This window comes from Silurus aristotelis, assembly GCF_946808225.1.
Source record: "Silurus aristotelis genome assembly, chromosome: 22".
NCBI lineage: Eukaryota > Metazoa > Chordata > Actinopteri > Siluriformes > Siluridae > Silurus > Silurus aristotelis.
Genome location: NC_139595.1, coordinates 9,642,236 through 9,664,555, shown reverse-complemented (window position 1 = coordinate 9,664,555; position 22,320 = coordinate 9,642,236). Strand labels below are relative to the sequence as shown.

Below are 22,320 nucleotides of genomic sequence, written 5' to 3'. Positions count from 1 at the left end.
GCTACTAAAGGTTAGAGACTCCACCTTCAGAGCAGGGGACAAGATGGCCTTAGGAATAGCAAGGGCCAAACTGTCTGAAATTCCACAGCCACTTTCAGGACAGTGGAGACACCCGGCGCATGACTCCTCCCTCCCAGATGCACTGAACAACTTCTAGGCCCGGTTTAAGGTGTAGAACAAAGTATAACTATGGCTGAAGTGATTAAAACTCTATGCAGAGTTAACCCACACAACTCTGCTGGACCAGACAACATTCCTGACAGAGTGCTCAGGGAATGTGCAGAACAGCTAACGAATGTCTTCACTGACATCTTCAACATTTTCCTGAGCAGCGTAGTTGTTCCTATCATCGTCCAATCGCACTCACACCCATCATAATGGAGTATTTCGAGAGGCTCTTCATGAGGCACATCAAGACCCAGCTACCACCCTCACTGGACCCCATGCAGTTCTCATATCATCCAAACTGTTCCATGGACAACGCCATTGTCATGACCCTCCACCTGGCCTCCGCCCACCTGAACAATAAGGACACATTCGTACGAATGCTGTTCATAGATTCCAGTTCAGCATTCAACACAAATATCCCTCAGCACCTGATTGTGAAGCTGTGCCTACTAGGCCTTAACATTTCCCTCTGCAACTGGATCCTAGACTTTCTGACTGGGAGACCTGAGTCAGTCCGGATCAGGAACAGATGACACGACCGTGGTGGGTAAAACAGATAACAGCCTGGTGTAAGTCCAAACAACCTGTCTCTGAATGTTGCAAAAACTAAAGAGATGGCACAGAGCAGCTATTCTCCACTGATCCTTAATGGATCCTCCGTGTAGATCGTCAAGAGGACCAAATTCCTTGGTGTTCATCTGGCGGATAACCTCACCTTTCACTCAACGCCAGCTCCATCAGCAAGAAAGCCCAGCAGTGTCTCTACTTCCTGAGAAGGCTAAGGAAAGCCCATCTCCCTCCCCCTATCCTGACCACGTTTTACAGAGGGACCATCGAGAGCATCCCGAGCAGCTGCATCACTGCCTGGTTTGGAAAACTGCACTGTCTCGGATCTGAAGACCCCACAAAGGATATTGAGGACCAGCGAGAAGAGTCGCTCTCCCCTCTATCACGGACATTTACACACACACACACACACACACACACACACACACACACACACACACACACACACACACACACACACACACACACTTCACTTTCTTACCTTCGGGAAAGCGATTCCATCAGGTTTCTAAACACCCAGGACTAAACTGGAACTGAAACTCACACACACACACACGCACACACTCAACTGTGTTACTGAGCTGCTACAAATCTGAACTCAAACACACTCTAATACTCATTTCACACACATTCATGTCTTCAGCACCACCCAGTCTATATTATTTTTTTATTATAACTATATAACTGCTTACATGCTGTTTGCCACATCTACTTTACTGCTGCTCTTGCTCTTGTGTTTACATTTTGTGTTTATTCACAAGTACAATACTGTATACAGTTCTCTTTTGCACATTGTACTGTATAACATACAGTAGGTTTACTGGTGGCACTATTTTGTGTTTTGTTTATTTGTCCTACGCTGTCTTTTGACCTGTCCTTTGTCTGCACTGTTTGTACTTGGTTACACACGATGCACTTTATGAGGCGAGGACAACTTACTTTAGTCCTTTGCTCTGTGTTCTTGTAGCTCTATGTTGTTTTCTGTTGTTTTATGTAGCACCAGGGTTCTGGAGAAATGATGAGTCATTTTACAGTGTACTGCGTCTGCTATATATGGTTAAAATGAGAATAAAAGCTTCTCGACTTGACGTGAACAGCGGAGTGCAAGCAACAGGTGAAGATCAACCTCTTCGTGAAACACTGAAAAAAATTCCTCAAGACAAAGTTGTAGGATGATTTATCTTAAGTTTGTAATCTAGTGTCTTTCTTTCGGCTTCTCCCGTTAGGGGTCGCCACAGCGGATCCTCCGCACGTTTGATTTGGCACATGTTTTACGCTGGATGCCCTCCTAACGCAACCCTCCCCAATTTATCCGGGCTTGGGACCGGCAGGGGATGGTTCCCTGACCGGGGATCGAACCCGGGTCGCAGCGGTGAGAGCGCTGCATCTTAACCACTAGACCACCAGTAATCTAGTGTACCAGTTTAAATTTATTTCTTGATAGAGATTTAAAAAACTTTTGTACAGCGCTCTGGAAAAGGGCATCTGCTAAATGCCAATAATGTAAATGTAAATGTCTGATGTTCAGGATCAGGATAATTGAACATTGAACTACATAAATTATTAAAGTATAGTTCTTATAAATCAGGACTTTTACTTTAGATTTTTTTTTAAAGCAAGTAGTTTTTGAAAGTATAAAAAAAGGAGTACTTTTACTGAAGTAATACTTAAACAAGTTATTCATACTTTTACTACAGTATACTGTTCTAGATATTGGCAAAGGAATATGAACTTGGGTTTACTGTGTGCAGCTGCACAGTTTCTGAAACTTGCCCACAGATGCTCTGCATTCGTAATATAATCTACTTGAAGAAATACATTATTGCCACAATGTACTAGTTAGAGTTTTTTAATTGACAATGGGAAATGAGTTCTCACTTGGACTGTAAGCATCACTTTCATCAGCCTCTGTGTCCTATGCTGATAAAACAAGAAAATTCAATTGCCGGATGTGAACACAAGCCGGATCATCATCCCTTAATAATAAAACAGTCTCTGTTCATGTTCACACAGGTAGTGAAATAATCGCTCATTAATGCAGTCAGGTCTGTTGGCTCATTATGCATTTTAATTAGGTTGTTATAACCATTGCCTGCTCTGATCTTTACAGCATGTAAGTGCTTGCTGATGGTGTGATGGTGCAGCAGAATCGACATTTTGACAGAATCACTGAATTAATATACAACTTTCCAACAACTTGCTTAAATTGCATGTAATAAAGCAGACTTTATTACACCATGCTATGCAGACTGATTGCATATCTTGCTTTATACAAAAAAAAATAAATTAATAAATAAATAAATAAGCAGGGCAACAGAGGTGACATGAAAGCAGCAGATATGATAAAACATGCAAAGATTCAAGTGATATGCCTGCAAAAAAAAAGAGATGTACCGAATAAGCAACCAGCTGCGTGAACATACTTACTAACAACTGAGCTTTCATACTGGCAGTTTATTCGGAAACAAAGCATGGATCACATGAAACGTTTGTAAGGCAACAGCTGTCATGTGGACCAGGGAATTCACTGCAGTACCAAACCGAGAGATCTGTAGGAGTTTGGTTACAGTGCTATGTGCCAGAGTTTCCCATGAATGTAAACACAATTCTAACTCAGGAGTGCACTTGTTCAGGAATTAAAAGTAACATGTGTGTGTGTGTGTGTGTGTGTGTGTGTGTGTGTGTGTGTGTGTGTGTGTGTGTGTGTGTGTGTGTGTGTGAGACAACACCATTCATTTGCAAACAAAATGCCATATTATTAGTCTTTTACTACATCGTTATAAATCATAGTTTTTATATTACATAGCATGCCGAAATGAAGTGAGCCATGTTCGGACATAATATGAACGCAAATGCAACAGGTTTCGATACAACAAGTAAATCTAAAACAGACCAGGTGCTGGGAAATCCTGGAAAAATTCAACTCGGATTTGAACTGCAGAAATTGCGTTTAGAATTGAATCCGACTTATAAAAAGGTCATACTGTAGTCATATTATATTACATAATGTAATACAATCCGTGCTAATATTAATTGTTAATTAACTGATTTGTAGACCCGAAAGGACAATAGTTCCCATTTTTGGCTGCTTTTAAGAATTCAGCTGTAGTGACATCTTTTTTTTTTACATTGGTAAGGACACATTTATATGCAACAAGCAGAAAAATAGAGAGATAAAACCTTTAGCTCTGCTGTGTTCTTGAGCACTTTGCTTGCACAGCTGATAATACATCCTGCTTCTCTTTAAAAGTCCTGTTTCTCAGAAAATATCCGTTTTCTCCAGAAATGTTGAATACTACCCTAAAGCTTTCTTATATCCACTATCAATCCCAGCATCCTTAGAAGTAGCAAAGCCACCCGCTACACCTTCAAGCTCCCCTCTGTGTTTTGTGCAAAAGCCTGAGGGCAGTGCATTTATTTCATGTCTAGTGCAACTGTGTGTCAATAAATAAAAAATTAAATTTTATCATGGGCGAATATTCTCCCTAACGAGAATTATCACATTAAAACTTTCATATGTCAAAGAATGTTTTATATTAAGTAGTGCAACGATTAATCCGATGACAAGTCAATAATTAGTCAATTCTGAAAAATATATTTTTTTTAGTTTAATTAACACGAATGTAAGAGCACAAAAATCTCTATTTCTGGGTAATACCACAGCAAAGCCACTGATAAGCAGCGTTGATACACTGTCTAATGCACCATGTAAACTGGTTTCATGACCAACAAACACTGAGGTAGTTTTAAAATACCAAATTAAACCCGGACTGGCAACAGCACAGCAGGCTTCATTCCTGGAAAATCAGATGGAATATGGAAAGAAGTTTTAATGTAATTTCAAACTGTGTTCATGACTAAACATGACTAAAGAAATAATGGTGAGCCATTTCACCGATCCTTTAAAAAATAAAAGGAAAATCAGCTTTCATAGCAGAACATTGACAGGATACACATGCATTAAAAATGAAAGCTCAGGGCTTGGGGAGTGAAATATACAAAATGGTTGACCTCAAAGCCCATTTACATTACATTCAAGAGGCTCTCTCTCTCTCTCTCTCTCTCTCTCTCTCTCTCTCTCCCTCTCTCTCTCTCTCTCTCTCTATATATATATATACACACACTGTAAAGATAAATAATCTATTTTCACATCGTGAGAAACTTCTGCAAGGTGCATGCTCGGCCACATTTGAGTGATCGGAGATTATTGTCTGAGTGAGAAAAAATCGGCGATTCACAGCCCTGCTGTCAGCAAGAAATGAAAGCGGAAGTACAGTTTAAAAAAACTGAAGTGAACGCAAAAAATTTTTTTGAGAACACAAAAAAAAGTGTGAGTGCAAAACGTTTAGTTTAGTCTGTTTATGTGATTTCAAACTATTTAGATTAAGAGGCAGAGAGAAAAGATCCCATGAAAAGTAAAAATTTCAAGTACCATTTTACTTTAGATGAACTCCTTATTTGCAAATAAAACTCCTCTGAAGAGTAACAAGTTGTTTTACAAAAAAACATTCTGCAAAACAGTGAGAACAAAGTACAAGTAGTTTGACAGAAAAATAGGAATAGTGGAAATGCTCTCGTTCCAGTCTTTGTTATAAGGAAATCATTTAGCGCAATTTATTTCTCAAAGGTAAATCATGCGCTGAGAATACGAAATGTATAGCGCACCAGCATTTAGCAGGTTTATAATAAGCCGCATTTGCAACCACATTCCAGATGAGTTCACAAAGCTGACACCTGCTCTGACCTATCTCAATATAAAAGTCTACTCACGTTGAACTGCCATTTCTACATCACCTGAATCTTCAGGTCTGCATTTCAGCTTTGTAGGTCGAACCTGTGCATTTATGACCCTGGTACTGTACTTTGTTTCCCCACATGGTTACACATGAAGCAATGTAAGGGCACAAAAACAACGGTTTACACCAGGGAGAAAGGGGAAGTTCGACATTTCATTAGAGTGTGGAGAAGTGAGGACGAGGAAGTGTAAACAGATCTCACAATGACAAAAAATTCATATATATATATATTAGAGAACCACTCCCTCCTTCCTCAACCTCCGCCATCTTTAATTAGCAGTAACAGCTTACTGTAAGTGCTATTAGCACAACAGCATCGACCTGACAAACAGTGTCAACACTCTATGTACTCTTAAAATCAACTAATCAAACATAAAAATATACTTACAAAACTACATAATACTGTTAAAACATTACAAAATCAGTAGCCAGTAAAACACAGAAAGCTATTTGAGCAAAAGCAGAAGTAGCCTGCTTAAAGACCAACATCCAGAAAGCCACAACCGCATGAAACCGCTCAACTACACACTTTATTTAAGTCAAACAAGTATGAGTAAAGATTACAAGTAATTATTTTGTATAGTCTCTTATAATATTATATAATTTTCTTTAATCCAGTCCATTTTAGTATACACAATCTCTGTGTACACATCAATTCAAAAAAGAAACTGATAAAGCACCAGATAGCAAGAACAAATCGTACAACTAGCCTGACTCTGGAAACAAGGCAGAAATCAATAAATGGGCCTCGAACAGGTTTGACCTGGGAAATCGGCTCCACAAAGAAATCTATGTATGCAATCATCAACGGCACGCTCCGGGAAAACAAAAGACGACCAGTAGGAAGCTGCGTTCGTTTCGATTCGGATGCCAATTTGATGTAGAGCACAAACACACACACACTAAGAGTTCATTTAAACTAATTTTATGTTATTTTGTAGTAATAAACTCCTGTTCTGCATCTCAGTAAACCGCGAAACTCGAAAAGTAAAGAGAAGCATTTTGTAATTAAAAATAAGGATATGTTTGGTGTGTTTATGTGTCAGCAAAGATGCACAAACGTACTGGACACTATATATAATTTAAAAAAAGGTGTGTTGATGTGCGTGGGTGTGTGTATAAGTCAATAAAATGGCTCATACCTATGTGTGGTGCTGGTGCAGAGCTCCTTCTGAAACCGAGGCAGGAACTCAGCTGTACACCACATGCTGCTCACTGCTGTGCATTCTGGGTAATTTCTGTACAAGTTGGTGAGCTGCAAGCGGAAGCGACACCTACAACAGCAAAGCAACATAGAAGTGTTAGTATGTGGAGGGGGGTGGGGAGTGTGAGTGAGTGCGTATGTGTTTGTTGGATTGCAGGTCTCAGATATCGATCAGCGGGAGGAAAAAAAAAAGTTAGGGTCTTATTATGCAAAACAGAGTGTGTTCGGGCGAGTGTGTGAACACACTCGGATCCTCGAGATCTCCATGGAAACCTGGCTTTATCTCATTTGCATCTGCACACACAATATGATTAGGAGGCTTATTAACATCACGAGTGTTGCCTTCAGGACAAGGCTTTACAAGCTAAAAGATCTGCGTATGACTCCTAAGCTGTTACCTCGAATCCCCTGTGATAACCGCAGGCCTCGTCTCGAACTCAGTGCAAGCTGGGGCTTTTCTGCGAGAAGGAGGAAGCAACGTGCAGAACGGACCAGTGTGCACCGCTTAAGATAACAGTACGGGGAGTTGAACAGGAAGAGGGGCGTGTCCGCTAAGCACCCGTGTGTGTACGTGCGTGGGCGTGTGCGAGATAGACAGGGTTATTTCAGTTCCCTTTTTAGGTTGCGCCAGGTGTGTGTGTGCTTCTGATTAATTGCTTTTCTGCTCTGGATTGAAAGCATGAGCTGCTGCAAGAGATCAAAACACGTCATCAGAGAGAAAGCGAGTCAGAATGCAGACTGAGTTGAGATGAGGTGGAGAGAGAGAAAGAGAAAGCAAGCAGGGAGAACAGACGAGCACGAGAGCAAACAGAGTCGTCTTTCTCTTTCTGTATAAACATTACATTGTCAGTACACAGAGGTAAACATTCCATGGCACTCAGTGTGTAAAAAAAAATACACCACAATCCTTTCTCGCTCCAGCCACTGGCATTCGGGTGCATTCTGTCACTGCAGCATGAGCTAACACAGACGCGTTAAGACGGTTGCTTACCTTGCTGTCTCTCTAGCTGGCTCTCTGTCTGACATCCAATACACCACGTCCTTGTCCTCCTGGCTGGCTGCTGACAGGAAGCAGAATCAGTCCGTCCCTATTTATGGTCCCCAGACGCTGCAGTACGCCGAAGGCCTGACACGTTCTTAATCCAGCTCTGCAAAAAAAAAAAAAAAAAAAAAAAAAAAAAAAAAAGGAGAAGAGATGAGGAAAAATAATTTAAAGAAACATATGAATTTAAATGTACAAAGAACTGCTGGTCCAAAATGATGAGCTGATAGTGACAGGTATGAAATCAATAATGATTTGATGTGTGACATTCAGCAAAGTTTATAGCCCTAACTAAGAACCAATAATGACATAAACCATAGAAACAGATTTCTACATACCGAACATTTTAAGACCTTTAAAACTCCAAAATCACTTCTATGGGCAGACATTGAAGCTGGTTAACAAACGCTTAGAATACATAACCACGGAAAATGAATTACAACTGCATTTTACAGACATGACAAAATCTCTTATCAAAGCTGATTTACAACAATAAAAAAGTACTTCCAGTTCCTTACATAATAAAACACATTTGTATGATGTCCACGCACTGATCAAGTATTACACAATGATGTTAGTAATGATGTAATGATGTAGTACTTCATTTACAAACATGTGGTTCGCATAAATGTTTAATGACTACCCCAATAACTGCCCCTAAACTTACATTATGACTCAGCTTGGACAAAAAAAAAAAAGTTTTCTGATCATTGCTCAGTACTGAAAGCCAAACGCACTGAAAGCCAAAGCTGGAGCTTGTTGTTTTCCCTGCTCCAACACTGTGCACTCAGTCTCAAACACTAAATATCCGATTTTCTAAAATCTAAATTTTCTAAATTTTATTGATATAATGTGTTTTACAATATAATTACCATTTTTACAAAGCAAGAGGTCTAGACATAAATTGTGACCACCAATGAACAAGCCACAGAGGCAATGAAAACTCCCTGAGACGACATGAGAACAAAATCTTGAGAGGACTCAAACTCAAAAGGGCCCCTATTCTTCACTAAGTGACACCAGATAGTCCGATTATGAGTCATTATTCGTCTGCGACTGTTAACTAGAACACCACACAGTACTGCTTTAAAAGAAAATGTGAGCAAAACAGGCTTTAAAATTATAGCTGGTGTTTTTAATTACAAATCAATAGGCGGCATGTGAAAATAAACACAAAAGCAAAAGTGACTTTCAGACACCATTCGGTAAGTGCAATCATTCGTTTGTTCATATGGGACGATTCTCAGCAACCATTCTGATCATCATATCCACAAATTTAAAATAATCCAAACACTCAAAGGCAAAGACTCCTGAACAAAGACGGTCTTTATTTTCACTCAGACAAGAATGGGATCCTTTTTTAGTCTGGTTCCTCTCAAGGTTTCTTGTTTCTGTCACCAGTGACGCTTATTAGGGATACATTTATAGGGACTAACATAAATTTCAAATGTATATTGCTAACCTGTCCATTGTTAAAATTAATACAGAAATAAACTGAACTGACTTTATTGTCAAATGCAACTAACTGGTGACCAGGAGACTGTGTGCATTCCTACAGTATAACACACAGTGAGCATATGCAATCAATAACGTGGTAAATATGATATGATTCGATTTGTCATTCTTGACACCTATTCATTTCTGTAAAGCTTCCTTTGGGGTCACATAGTGGAGCAATGTGTGTGCATAGCACTGTTATTGACTGGTGTCCCATCCAGGTTGCATGTAGGTTGCCTCACACTCAATGTTCCCAGGATAGACTGTAGATTCACCATGACCCTTACCAGGATATACCACTTGCTAAAAATGGAACTGGTAAAGTCTTTATTCCCAACAGAATTGTAAACATTTCTTAAAAGCAATTACTTGTTAAAATATACTCATGTCTCATGTCCATAACTGTTTGTGATTTACTTCTAATTCACCTCTCAAGCCGACTGCACAACAGCTGCTTTCCAGCTACTGTTAGGTTAGTAGCACAGGACATTAAATTAGGGAAAGAAGCACCCCATTTCACAATCCCCTTCCGAATAAAAATCTTCCCTCCCCATTCATATGGACAATTAACACCTCTCACCCTACAACCCTTTTACATTCTGGACACAAAGTGGTGGACAATAATGAAGCAAATGTAATTTGTTACTGTTCTTAAGTTGCTTTATTATGTATTTATGTATATGTTCAGTACTGAAGTATTTGCATTTGGGGAGACTTTACCTTCACTACATTTCAAAATCAAATTTAGCAAAATCAGTCATTCCTTTTTATTTGAGTGGATAAAACTTAACTGGTGAAGAACGCAGTAAGCCGCCAAACAGGGTCGAGCGAGCACTCTGTTTTGAACTATTTTTTATTGCTGCTTGGTGGTATCTACTTAGTTAAATAGAAGGTTTTGGGTTTATGATAACTTTAATAGATATCAATATGAAATGATAATAGGACATTATAGCCATAATAAATCATAGTACTTTGGCTACTTAGAGGTTCCACTGTATATATAATAAATAATATAATATAATATATATATATACACACACATTAGAAAGGCTATTTTTTTATTTCGTGTAAATACTGTGTAAACCTTTTTTGACTAAAGCTCATTAGACTTATGACTGTGCATAAACTACAATGTAACTGTGCAAATGGCAATAAATTTGAGATTAGGGTGTAAAAAAAAGTGGAAAAATTCTGCAATTAATAGTACCTAAGGACTGTGTTGTATTCCATCATATTCATTATAATAATATTGCAGTATATTTAACAAGTGATTTAATTTTACATGATTTCACAATACACCATATCACCATGCAAACAGTCATTCGTGCATGCAGTTGAAACCTTAAGCACAGAAAATAAGGGGTCAAAGGAAAAAGGCGTTTGTGTCTTTAAGTAGGTTGGGTAGATGCTGCATCTGTGCACTCCTAATCATATCTTCCATGCTTATTGCCCTAATCATATCAGGTTGACTGGCTTCAGGATGGCTTCTCTCTGATGAAGCCTAAATGGCCTATTATTTCCTCACTGCCCTGTTCATAATTACCATTTAATACCTCGTCTCATGGTCCCAGCAGTATGGCTATGATACTAAGATGGGAAAAAGGCATGCTTTGTAAAGCGATGATGTCATGTGATTGCGTCAATATTTCAGTTCTACTTTAGAGTGCATGATTCTTTGCACGTAATCTCTATATTACACAGCCTGGGAAAAAAAAGGTCGCTGTTTAGATTTTAAAAAATGTAAACTTAAGAGCCTATGATTGGATCCTTTTTTTTTTTTTTTTTTTTTTTTGTCTTAACTAAGGCAGTGTGTAGCTACTTACTTCCTAAACAACAATGTTGAAAAATGTATCCCATGGCCATGTAGAAGTTGTTACTGTGTTTCAAAAGGGGCACAAATTTGGCCTGGATCAAGTAAAGAAAACAACGGAGGAAATTACTGAAATCACTGTAGTTGGGATAAGAATTTTCCAACACATTATTAAAACCTCGAGGGTAAACATTATAAATGAAATGTCATGGGGGAAAAAATGCTCATTGATTATGACTGAAGATCTTTAAAACTCATAATGTCACATTCTTTTTAAAAAACAACAACTTAAGTTTGCCAGGGAGCAAAACATATTTAGACTGTGAAGCACTGCATAAACATCATGTGGTCTGATGAGTCCTGACTGACCCTATTCCATAGTGATAGTTGCATCAAGCAACATAAGCACATGAAATGATTAACCTGTCATGCATTATGACTACTATACAAACCTTTAGAGGCAGTGTTATAATCTTGGGGTGCTTCATTGGATCAGGTCTATGCTCCAGCAAAATTATCCTACAATACAATGAAGTCAGCTAAAATCAGAGTACCTGAATGTACTGAATGACCAAGTTACTCCATCAACGATTTTCTTCTTTCCCAATAGCTTTTGCATATTCCACGATGACAAGATTAAGATTCACCAGGCTCAAATTGTGAAAGAGTCCTGAGAGCAGGAGCATGATTTTGCCACCATACTGTAGTGTGATCATTTCCATACATAAGTCTGGACCACAACCCCACTAATCCACATACCAAAAAACTCCTGTCTTTGAGATGTGCTGTAAAGCCTTACAAAGTGGGTTCACTCTCCCGTTCTCAATACAAGATCTTGGCCGAAATGAATGTAATTGTTGATGGAACTATTTGTTGCGATTACTGATTTTAATAATTGATTAATCAATTATTGTTTTTTTTATTAATCTGAAATAAAAAATAATCATTTTTATTAGATGTTTTGCTTATTATAACTATATAGTTAAACTAGGGGAGTGGTGGCTCCAGCGGTTAAGGCGGTCTGGGGTTCGAGCCCCGGTATCGCCAGGCTGCCACTCTTGGGCCCTTGAGCAAGGCCCTTAACCCTCTATGCTCCGGGGGTCCCTTACGAGGGAAATATCAAGGTCCGTGACGTCGGAGTGACGTGGGAGGGACCGTAAGGGACGGTGCTGTGAGGATTGGGCAGCAGTCGAAGGCGGGGTATGCCTGCTTAGACTGCTGCCCCCGCGACCCGAATTACGGATAAGCGGGAGAAAATGAATTAAATGAATAGTTAAACTAATTCGGGGTATTTATGTAAAAAGGTGTACTTAAAAAAAAAAATACAACCGCCTCATATTGAGTTTAATTTAGACATTTTAAAGCTTATAGTAGCTGCTTGTTTAGAAGTGCATAGGGGGGATTCTCCTTTAAACAAATTCACTCATGCTGGGTTGTTTCTTTTGGTTAAAAAAACCAACAACAACAAAAAACAAAAAGGATGAATATGAAGGTGAAGCAATGTGTGTAAATCAACATTGGTATTGTTTTTAATGATCATCGCGGATGGCAAGTTGACAAGCATTCTTAAAAACTGAATGCATATAAAAAAAAATAATAATACAAATATAATAAAATTTTTCGTTTTAGAAAATACACATATTTGGTTCAATTGTGAAGATATAAGCATCTTGAATATATAATTCATTAAATTTTGTATAATAATTAAATGATATATGCATTAAAAAAATATACAAGCATTGAAAACAAGCATTTGAACTAAGTAAAGCCGCAGTAAACCATGTTTGTAAACAGATATGTTACTGTTACATCTATAATAAGAAGAATTAAAAAAAAATCATCCTTGAATAAAAAGAAAGGAAAAATATGTATTGGTGTACAAATGCATAAGCATTCGCTGAAAACCACAACAGTGACTAAAAAACGTATAATTTACTGTAAAGATGTTTAGAAGTAAAGAAGTTTAAGCTCTGACATGTACTTAAGTAAAAAGGAGCCATTACTACTTGTTTTAGAGTCATGCTGATAACTGGACATCATATTATTATTAGGGCTGTCAATCGATTAAAATGGTAAATTTTAATCGATTAGAATATCTTTTTAATTAATCGCATGATCGCGTGAGTTAACTCAAAATGAATCGCACATTGTTTTTATCTGTTCTAAATGTACCTTAAATGAATACTTTTCACGTTTTTAATACTCTAATCAACATTGGCATGGACAAATCTGGATGCTTTATGCAAATGTATGTTTATTATTAGTGGAACCAAAGTCAACATAGAGCATAAAGACAAAATATTCTTGTAAATGTTTTAAAGTATTTATGGTGCGTTTTTCTACATACCACATGTCCTTCCTCTGCACATGTCCAAACCATCTCAATCGTGCCTCTCTTACTTTGTCTCCAAAACCTCCTAAATGCGCAGTCCCTCTAATAAACTCATTTCTAATCCTGTCCATCATTGTCACTCCCAATAAAAAAAATCTTAGCATTAATGTTATTATGGTGGATTAAATTACGTAAATCATCAAAACACCAAACGGAACCTTTGCTATGTTTCCACACGGACGGTTAATGAGGTGATACCGAATAAACTGTACCTCTCTATCTTTCATACGGATTACACAATCAGATATTTGTTTTCAATGTGAATTAGTATATTTAAAAATAGACATTTCGAGCTTCCTATTAGTGTATTTAGTATGTCTGTGAGGCAAATATTCACTGAGAGTCAGGTTGTTTTAGTTATGTGTCTGTGAAGAGAGATGACAGAGACGGCATAGAGCGCCCCCTGTCTGTTTGCTTTATTTTACAAACTCACAGCGTTTTGTTATTATGAGTGTACACAAATAAAAGTAGATTCTTCATAGATTTGAATGATGTATTGCTCTCATCTGCATCTGTATGATAAAAAAATAAAAAAATAAAAAAAGCCACAAAACTGTTTGTCGACCCCAGAGGGTAAACTTTGTGCATCATGGCAGATTTTGTTGCGGATTTCAGACTTGGCGCATCAGTAAAACAAATGTTTACTGATAAAAAAATATTTTTTTCTGTAGAGTTTTTCATTTATTTTATATCTGAGTAAAGAAACGACGTTGTGAATAAACTTGTGTTGCGTTAAAGGTTTTAATCTCCCCTCTTTTATATTTATTTATTTGTTCATCATCATTTCATCTTCTCCCGCTTATCCGTAATTCGGGTCGCGGGGGCAGCAGTCTAAGCAGATTCCCCAGACACATCTCCATGTCCAGGGATCGGGCTGTCAAGGCCCCCGCCTTCGACGGGAAGGCGGCCCCACGTCCCTCCGATGTCACGGTCCTTGATTTATTTTTCTCGTAAGGGTCCCCTGGAGCATAGAGGGTTAAGGGCCTTGCTCAAGGGCCCTAGAGTGGCAGCTTGGCGATACCGGGGCTTGAACCCCCGACCTTTCGATCGGTAACCCAGTGCCTAACCGCTGGAGCCACCACTCCCCGGTGGTTATTTATTTGTATTTTTATTAAAGACAATCAAACTCAAGATATGTGCGCTGCATTAATTACGCGTTAATAAAATGAGTGCCGTTAAAATAAATAATTTTGACAGCCCTAATTAATATATTAATACAAAACGAATTTCACATTTTGAAACCTAATGAATATATCCAGGCTGAACAACAACCATATAGAACACAAGCAGAGAAAATATGATGATGATCAGTTGATCAGGAATGTTTCTGTTGTCAGTCATGTTTACATCGGTGACTCCTTCTATCTCATCCACGTTAGCCATATTTCTTTTTACCTTTTGCTTTGCTCATTGTGAGCTTCGTAAACTAGTCTTCGTCTGTGGTGTGTGAAAGCCAGGAAATGATACACCAGTGGTAGATTGAAAAACCCCACAATGACAGGAAATAAGTTGATGGGCTGAAAACTGAGTGCAGTGAGAAGAAAAAATATCGACATTTCACCAAATAGGTTAAAACTAAAGTAACAAGCCTGTTTTGAAAATGTAAGAAGTAGGAAAAACAGATGTTTGTGCAAAAAATGTAATGTGTGAAAGTAAAAAGCTAAAAAAAATAAAATAGTGAAGTAAAGTATTGATACCAGAAAAAAATCTGTTTAAGTGCAGTAATGAAGAATTTGTACTTCGTTACTTCCCACCTCTGCCCCAGTGTGCTTTCTTTTTATGTGCTCGTGCATCACACGTACCATAGGTTGGGAACATGTGCAGAAATATCAAGTCACTGAAAATGGTTACTAGGAAATAGTTGTCCTGACTTTGCTAAACTCCTGTGGTTACTGAGACAGATCAACAAATATTTACACACTCATCAAAAACTCCACAGGAATAAAAATATTAATCTAATCTTAAATGTTATATCTGTTCATTACTTGCAGTCAGTTATCAGTGTGAAATCTTTTGTTAGCTAATGTTTGCATTTTTTCTAGGCACATGCACACAGAAAGATGCCTGGCTTTGAAATCTACAGTGTCTTCACTCGAAATCTTAAACCATTTTCAAATATGGAAACATCTTGGTAAAGATGTGCAACAAAGATTATATAAAAATATATTTCCGGTTAATAATCTTGATCTTACACTGAACATATGTGAGAAATTAAACATGCAACTACAAATAAGAAAATAAACTGAAAAATATATTCTAAGCAAAAGTGTGACTAATTTGTTTGCAAGCAAATTCTTATTAACAAAATGTAATAAAAAATATTCCCATCTATTCTGTATATATATATTTTCCTATTTACTATATACACCTGCATGTTAAGGAAATCTAAGCAGTTATCTGTGATTTATACCTATGAGGTGATACAGAACCCAAATTCCTTTACTATCTCATCAATAATTACTGGACAACAAGCGAAATTGTAATGAACCTTCCCATGCATCATAGATGCTGGACAGTCACCAGTTGTCCTTTGAGTGACACCAGATAATGCGATAATGAGTAATTTCCACTTCTGCAGAAGTGTGCTGAAGTCTTGTGTTGAATGTGGCTTTCAAATTAAAGCTGCAGTTCATAGATTCAAGTCTATCTTGTCCATGTGAAATCAAACACAGAGGCAAGATTGAGATTTGAGCAAACATTATTTGCTAAGTGCATTGGGGCTATGCACAGCAATTTTTCAAATATTTATATCAGCAAATATGAAAAATAACCCGGAACCCATGGAATCATGTTAACAAAACCTTGTAGCCATTATGTGTCTAGTGCAGTGCATGCATTCCTATAACACACTGTGCGCATATGTAATAAAATAGCTAATACAAATATAAATATAGCTATAAAAAGAACAATTTTTTATTTGAGAGCATGCCTCATGACTACAAGGTCCGTGCTTAGATTCTGAGCTTGGATTACTGTTGGTGGTATTTTGGTATGTTCTCCCTGCCCCACCTACGGTTCTCCGGTTTCCTCCTACCTCCCTAAAAAACACACCAGTAGGTGAAAAGGCCAAGACAAACTGGTTCCAGGTTCAAATGAATGTGTTAGTATAGTGTTGTTATGGACTGTTGTGCCCCCTCATCCCTAGTTTTCCCAGGATAAGCTGCTATTTATAATAACCCTGAACCAGGATAAAGCAGTCACCAAATGTAAAATTAGTAAAGTTTATAGCCACCTCTGTTCCAATAAAATATTTTAAATGCATGCCAAAAGAACCACAAATTTAAGTGCCTGGAGGTTACTAAACGCTACTGTGACTAAAACTGAGTTGTTTGGTTAGCCGTGACAAATATGGAGCATTTTGGCCACAAACATTCATGGTGGTTGAAAAGTGAAAAAAAAAGCCAAACCTCACTGTATGGCATAGGATATGTGAAGGTTTGACTCTCAAAACATATTATAATGACTTCTTGAAAATTCTATGAGATTTTTAGGCTTCCACCGCCAAAAAGATAAACCAAGTTGTGGTTGAATCTTCCACAACAGAATTGTTATAGTGAGAACAGAACCAAGTTTTTGACCTGGCCATGACCTAAATATTAGGACACTAAAAACATTCTGAACTGAGGATCCTCCATTTGCATGCTGTGTGTCATCATGCATTACACTCATCATGCATCACTACCCATATGTAGAATCAGTAAAAGAAGGTCGATATTCATAAGTATTCTTGATAAGCCTTTGCCTTTTAACTTCAATTAAAGGTCAGAGGTCAGATTTGTCAAATTTGCAGTGCTTAATCAACAGAGGTTGCCAATTATTCTGGAGCTGACTGTACAAAGAGAGTGACAGACCAGCATTGCAAATCATTTCGACCACCATTAGGATGTGATTGGTGTCAGAATCAGGGTGTAATGTCAGCACTCCCACAGTCACGAATGTTTTCAATTAGTGCGCAGTAGAGACAGAAAAATAACCGACAGTGTGATTCAGTGCACCATTGCTGACCTTGTTGCCAAGTTACTGACTCTTGAAAAGTGAAATGCTGTGCATACATCTTTCAGAACAGTGTGTGTATGTGTGTGTGTGGCTGTGTGTAGGGTAGGTGTATATTCTCGATCAGAATGAAAGGATGAAACACTAAGCAGTTTTGTGCTACTGGCATTTTCTTCATTATAAATATGGGCTCTTTAACCATGCCACTAAAATATTTGATAATTTTGGTTTATAATATACTGGCTATATACCGAATATAAGAAGTGTGACAGCTTGAAGATTATGAGCTTGCTTTTGATAGATTTGTCATAAGGAAAGACTTCATTTAAGAACCATAATGGAAACAGGTCTTCTGACTACACTGCATGACTCATTCAATGAAATGATTCATCACTCCAATCCATTACAATAAAACATTTTTCTGGCTAGCCAGGACAGGCAAAAACACAATCTACTGGGCAGATGTGTATAAAATGTGTGTTTCTAATGGAATTGTTAACAGACTCGAAACACATTATTTCTTTATGAATGACACCTAGACTTTCTGAAAGATTGTATTTTACGTACTGAAATAAGTTTGTGGACACCTGACCATAAGATTCGCATGTGCTTTTTTGAACATTTTATTCCACATTTAGTCCCCATTTACTGTTATAACAACCTCTCCTTTCCTGGGAAGATGCTCCACTATATTTTGAAATGTTGTTTTGGAGATTTGCGCTTATTTAGCCACAAAGGCTTTAGTAAAGTCAAGTTCTGATGTAGGGTGAGGAGGCCTGGGGTGCAGTCAGTGTTCCAAAATATCCTAAAGATGTTCCATTAGGTTGAGGTCAGAGCTCTATAGCAGGCCACTCATGATCTTCCCATCCAACTTATGTAAATCATTGTATAATGGAGCTTGTCATACTGAAACATGTTTGGGTCTCCTTGTTCAAGTGAATGAAAAATTAATTGCTACCACATCCAAAGACATCCTATACAATTGTGGTCAGGTGTGCAAATTAATTTGTCTATATAATGTACATTATTACATTATTATAATGTCCATTTTAACCTTGTTACCAGTTATGAGCCATATCTGTTAAGGCATCTGATAAATAAAATGCAAATAAATTTAATTCTTATATTGCAATCGAAACCATCTCAAATCAATTGTTTTAACATGATCCTAAAAACGACTTTTTAGTCCTTCAAATAAAAACACTTACAACAAAGTATCTTTTTCCCGATGCTAAATAAAGAAGGAGATCCTCTGTTGCCCAGCAACTATGCCACACAACAAACCTAGTCTTGCACTATGGGTAAAAGAAAGAATTAAAAAGGTGGAAGATAAACAAAAGATGGCATAATTACTCCCTCAGTGGGGCAATCGGGGATGTGGAGACTGGAAACAGACCTTTAAAGGGCCACATCTGGTCTAGAAAAGTTAACAAATGCCTTTAACTACGAGGTCATCTGCTTCTTATAGGACAAAATGAGACAGGACAGAGCAATAAAAATCCAACATACTGAGTCATAACCGAGAGAGTGAGAGAGAAGAAAAAGAGAAGCATGAAGTCAAATTTCTTTCAAATTTGAATGATAGAGCATTGCCACATCCCTGTCTAGCCATGGGCATCCCACAGTTGAGTAGGTGCAGAAAAGTGAAGTATGCAGACAGACGGAAAAAGCAAGAAAACCCACAGAGTCAGAGTGCAGATCAACTAAAGAGATTTACACACTGAGTGAAACAACAGTGTCTTTTATACACTCAAACCTGTTTGCTTAGTAAATGTGTACAAAAGAACCACTACCCATACGACAGAATGAGGATGTAATATGAACACTGACAACTGAGAAATTCAGTCAGTTAAAGCATAAAACACTTTTTAATGGAAATCTAAGATAGGACAGCAAAAGGTCCAGTAAATTGTATTTGTTCCAAAGAAGCAGAAGCCAGGTCAAATGAAGACATAGATTATCTTATTGGTTAGAATAAAAACCTGCAGCCATAAAGGTTGGAAACCACTGCTGTATGATGATAAGACAGTTATGACAGGCTCGCCTGTACATCTCTTAAATTATAACTTTCAAAGATTAGATCTTAGAGGTTATAAGCCTGGAATAGACTAATGGAAGACTGTAAGGAGGCTGTATAGAATATTGCATTGAATGGAAGACTAATGGAACACTGTCAAATGCTAATGTAGGCATTATATAAAAATATATTAGGATAACCATTTTAATGATACATATAATTAATGGATTTCACAACTGTAAATTCACCTTTCTGAGCAGAGAAATGAAATAATTCTAATTAAATATATTGGAAGATATAAATTCATAGTAATCACATCCAGTATTATAGTACACATTTTTCCCAGACATTTTTGTGACATCACCTATATCACTATTGAATATGAGTGAGAGTATAATTCGTTTCTTTAGCTTGGAGTAAAAGAAATCTATGCAAAGGTATTAAATGCTTGATGAATTGCATTTGTGCTTGAATCTAAATCAGCTGCTAACATGCTCTTTCCACTGACCTCTAAAAGACTGCTAACCTTTTCTTCATTTGTCTCAGTTCTATTTTCTGGACATGTCACAATCTTTCACCTGACATCTATATGAGCTGTTTCCTTGCATTTGCTAAAGCTGTGAACACAATGGAAATGACACTTAGTGCATACAAGTTAATGAGCAACCAGAGAACAGCGTTGAGTTGAATTAGCGTTTTCTGGTCTTCAGGGAATTTAGTTTTGCATCACCTACTTTTTACCTGTCAGTGCTGATTCTTAGTTGTCCCAGTGAGCTCCTATGATCCTCTCTATTTACTCTGCAGAACCATAAAAAATTAAATACTACTTTGACTTTCACAGTTCACACACCAAAAGTAAAGTTTTCTTGTAACAGAATTTGCCATCTTACTGACACGTCCTGTTTTTAACAGATGTTTTGACTTCAGACAGACAAGTAGATAGATGCAGCATAGGGGGAATTCCAAATGGCATCAAACTGTCTGTAGGTTTACTACAAACACTATTCAATCCTATGTGGGGAACTACGGTATATGTATTCACAAGGTAGTTGTTTGGTATTCAGGCCAAACACACACACACACACACACACACACACACACACACACACACACACACACACACACACACACACACACACACACACACACACACACACACACACACACATTGAGAGAAAATGATCTGGGAGGTAGTTTTGATGCTGTCAATGCATCTCTCATAAGATGCTTAAGGTCCCTGGTTGCCCACATGTCATTACCTTTTTGCTATTCTGTCATATCTCAACCTGCAACAATCACGACTCACACTCTGATCACAATGCACATCCTTTTAAACCACTGCAGAATAGGAGCATTCCTAATAAGCATTCTTCTCTCTCTCTCTCTCTCTCTCTCTCTCTCTCTCTCTCTCTCTCTCTCTCTCTCTCTCTCTCTCTCTCTCTCTCTCTCTCTCTCTCTCTCTCTCTCTCTCTCTCTTTCTCTCGACCTGTATGTGCATCTCCTGCAACCTTGCTTCTCTGGACCTATTTAATTCATCCTGATGCACGAGTTTCTCTAAAGCCTTCAGCCTCTGTGACTCATCTATTGTTGTGGATGATCCCATATCAATACCCTAAAGATTTTCACTTTCAAAAAGGGGTTTATGTTCAGGTCTCACTGTTCTTCAGAGGATAATATAGCTTACTGTAGACCTGCACCTCAGATGTGCATTTGTAATCAGATTGTGGTGCTCATACTAAACATGCTTTGAACACCATTTTACTGTCTGCCTTTTATTGGAGAAAATTATTATTTATAATTCCACTATGAGATTTCCTCTCAAGGTTTCATCTTCTTATTTTTTTTAACATTTCACTGATTAAAATGAAAGATAAATATAAAATTAGTTTCAGTAACAAGTAAATAATGTGAGACAACAACTGCAATGACTTCAGCCCGATATTGTACAGCATTGTACTGCACATACTGTACAACAGCATATATCTGAAGCTCATTTCAAATATACACTACAGAGTTGCTGGCATCTACCGTTTATATATATTAAAATATTCAATATTTTGTTCTCTGCTCAAATATAATTCTGGCCTATGTAAATTCTGGTCTACACTATTCACAAACAGAAAGATTCACAAACAGAAAGCATGACACAGTGGACACAGTTTGTACGATTCATTGCATGTATTGTATCATTGTATGATAACACATGCACATTGTAATTAATACAATTTTAATGTAAAAGTTTTTACAAACACAAATTGTGTGTTTGTGAACACTTGACTATAACACTCATATGTTTTTTTTTTTTTATTCCATTTAGTCCGCCTTTGCTGTTAAAATAACTTCTACTCTTCTGGAAAGGTTTTCCGCTAGATTTTAAATCCCAAAGGTGTTTGGTGAGGTTGGAAGTCAGGGCTCTGTGCAAGTCACTTAAGTCTTTCCACACCAAAATGTGAGTCTGCTCACATGGCTCCACCCTCTGGGCCATATCTAGTGCTCCTTTTTCGGTGAAATATCAATCAATAGGCTCTGGATGTCCATAAAATTGGGTAGAAATCTCCAATTACAGCTTGCTACAATTAGGGGTCTTATCAATTTGATGATGGATCTGTGCATGACCCAAGTAGAATCCCAGATGTCAGCCTTCAGACATTGTAAATGCCGTTGTCAAGCATTACTATAAATTATTGTCTTCAAACAAAAAGCGGTGGTATATGAATTGTGTCAAGAGACTGAAATGTGGCTGGGGTTCCAAACAATCCAAATGAAGAGTATAAAAAATAGCATAACCTAAATTTCAGTCTTTTCTCAAATATTCACATATTTAATATATAATA

The 22,320-nt window shown here is 37.7% G+C and overlaps 1 protein-coding gene across 22 annotated transcripts in view; it reads right to left on the bottom strand.

The window, feature by feature from the left end:
• mbnl1 (muscleblind-like splicing regulator 1) overlaps positions 1-7,903 on the bottom strand; it is a 71,363-nt gene extending 63,460 nt beyond the window's left edge. For 14 of the 22 annotated variants that reach the window (XM_083525967.1, XM_083525925.1, XM_083525937.1 and 11 more), the window contains exons 1-2: positions 7,727-7,858; positions 6,674-6,805 (exon numbers count right to left, since the gene is read on the bottom strand). The gene's annotated coding sequence lies outside the window, so the exon portion shown is untranslated. Of the gene's footprint in view, positions 1-6,673; positions 6,806-7,133; positions 7,277-7,726 lie in introns of those variants that run through there. The other 8 variants (XM_083525929.1, XM_083525919.1, XM_083525926.1 and 5 more) reach the window with 3 other exon arrangements.
• Between the last annotated feature and the right edge of the window lie 14,417 nt (positions 7,904-22,320).